We start from the raw sequence: 2,824 nt of genomic DNA, 5'->3' as shown, positions 1-2,824 counted from the left end.
GGCTAGACTTTAAGTAAAATAGATTTCAATGAAATTACATAAAGATCATATTCCAATGGATTAGACCCAGTCTCAGGCTTAACACTTTTAATCATATTTCTTTACAAAATTGTGGAGGATTTTTATAGAAGTTGGTATCATGATTATTTCCTTCTGGCCTCACCTGTTATAAGAAATGCTTTATTCCTGTACCACATTTTGTCACCCCTGGCTCTCCAAACACATCATAAATGTCATTATTTCCATTTCCCAGCAGAGGGGAATTAAGGCTGGAGGTTTAAGACACCCACCTGAGCACACACTCCAAATCCCTGAGGCCCGGTATCCTGTTCCGCTCCCATTTCTCCACCTCACAAAAGACAAAAGCCTCTCTTCTCCTTTTGCCGCCAACTGTTTAGGTGAGCTTTGATTATTTGCTACTGCCTTTTTAGAATTAATGACAGATTAGCTACAGAAAGGGAGGTGCTGGAGTATTAGCAAATGTTTGTTATTGTTCTCCCTCATGAAAGCTTGGAAGGCCCCCCCCCCCCAAACCCTGCCTCATCCCCACAGCCTGTGGCCTGCTTGCAGCTCTGAACCTATTATTTAGGGGCAGTCTGTGTTGCCCTATCAAACCATACCTTCCTTACCTTCTGCGTTTGCTCACTAGTCACCGTCTTTCCCTGGGACATGGGAGGCTGTATCAAAGCAAGTGGAAGCATCAGTGGCTATTTCTTCCCCTCCTCTCTTGGTTGAGTATTGTTTTGAGACATATGTACATCCATTTTAATTAATTATGAAGTATATATCTTGGCCCTGGCCAGATAGCTCAGTTGGTTAGAGTGTCATCCTGATACGCCAAGGTTGCAGGTTTGATACCTGGTCAGGCACATACAAGAATCAAGCAACGAATGCATAAATAAGTGGAACAACAAACTGATGTTTCTCTCTCTCTCTCTCTCTTCTTCCTCTCTCTCTAAAATCAATACATAAAAAATTTAAAAAGCATGTATCTTACAAGGCAATCCTTTGCTCTTTGAAGACATTTTTAGGGAAAGGTCATTGTAAAATTAACACGGTGATTAGGAAGCAAGGCAAACATGCACTATCCTGTATAAACTCAGCTGTGTTTTCTTGTGAAAGGAAGACTTTAAATTCATTTCCAAAATGCTATGAACAGCTCATTTGGGCCATTACCACTTGCCCTCTGTCCTCTTTATAAGTTATAAGTTACTTTGCATATTTGCCTCATAGAACAATTGGGCTCCACCATGGACATTCTCCCTGGCATGAATAACTAATTGAAATGTTAGCCCAGAGGAAGCAGCCTTGCCCCAGAACCTCAATCTTTCTCAGAGCATCCACTGTTTAAAGTAGGTGTCAGGGTGCTGCTGAGTCCTAAATCAATTCAGACAAGGAGGATTTTTATAAAACTCGTTCAAAAAGCATTTCCGCTGACTACAGTGTTTTATATTTGAGGCAGGGGCAGAAGAGGAGGAGGTTAACTCAGGGATAATGACACACAGTTTTAACATTGCAATGACAGTTGCATGATTTTTTTTTTTTTTTGGCAGTGCTGGCTGCCCAGTGTTGAAATGAAGTTTTCATGTAAAGATATCCACAGATCAGAATTTTACAACCCTGCACAACTGAACAATTTGACTTAGTAAATCTTTATGGAGGTCCTGAGGGCAGAGCTGCTTAATTTGAGATCCAGGAAAACCCACACCACCCAGGATGTTTCTTAAAAATACAAATTCCTGAGACCTACTTTAGATCTGCTGAAACAGAATCTTCCAGGGATGATGATACAAATAGATCTACATCAGACCCGGCCAGGCCATGGGGCAGAGGAGGGGCCGAGGAAGGGGTCACAGGAAATGCAGGGCATGGAATGACATATTTTTCTAGCCCCAGGCACAGACTCACTGGAAGGGGGCCGTGAACAAAGTCTGCAGGAAGCTGGCGAAGGTGATTGAGGAAGGGAAAAGGCTTCCTACTTCCTTCCGAACTTGACAGCAGGGGGAGGTACTGACCTGCCAGTCTAGCCTGGGAAAAGTACGGAATTGGCTGGGGAGCCAGACCCTTCTGGAGTGCAAAGAATTTTGGGTCAGGAGATTTAAATGGAGGGTAGGAAGAAACACGGCCTTTTTATTCCCCTCACTCACGTTGTGGCACGGACCTGAGGTGCATGCAGACTAGGAGCAAGCTAAGCTGCCTGGATGATCATGCAGCAGCTGCCTGCGGTTTCCCAATGATATATATATACATTGTATGCATTATATATATATACATTGTATACATTATAATGTATATATACATTATATACATTATATATAAAATTTTAATTGAAGAAGAAACTCTGGGCACAGCCTTGGATTGGTATGGCAGAGAGTGGCAGGGTTATTTTTCTCTGCGTGTTCTGAGGGGAGGGGCTCTGAGGCAGAAACCTACCATTCTTCCAAAATTGTGTAGCATTCGAATAACTGACCACTTTTCTTTTTCACCAGACCTCTGCCTCTGGAGTTTTTCTATGGGTGGCAGAGAGCAGAGTCCCATTTAATAGTAAGGCTGGACTTCTGCTCTGTAAGGAGAATTTCTGGGTGATTCTTGAGCACACTAAAGTTTAAACCACCAGAGACACTTCTCTGTTTTACTCACTGATGTATCCAGGTGCCTAGAACGGCAGCTGACACAGCTCAATACACACCTATTGAATGAACGAAGGTTCAAAGCGTCTGAGGCACTCGGAGCCTCCAAATACGGGTATCTTCCACACCATTTAATCCGAAATGATGTCATAAAACAAGTATAATGTGAAGGGGACACTGAAGTTTTGCCACCC

Source organism: Desmodus rotundus, chromosome 5 (assembly GCF_022682495.2).
Source record: "Desmodus rotundus isolate HL8 chromosome 5, HLdesRot8A.1, whole genome shotgun sequence".
Lineage (NCBI taxonomy): Eukaryota > Metazoa > Chordata > Mammalia > Chiroptera > Phyllostomidae > Desmodus > Desmodus rotundus.
Note: the sequence above shows the minus strand (reverse complement) of the source record.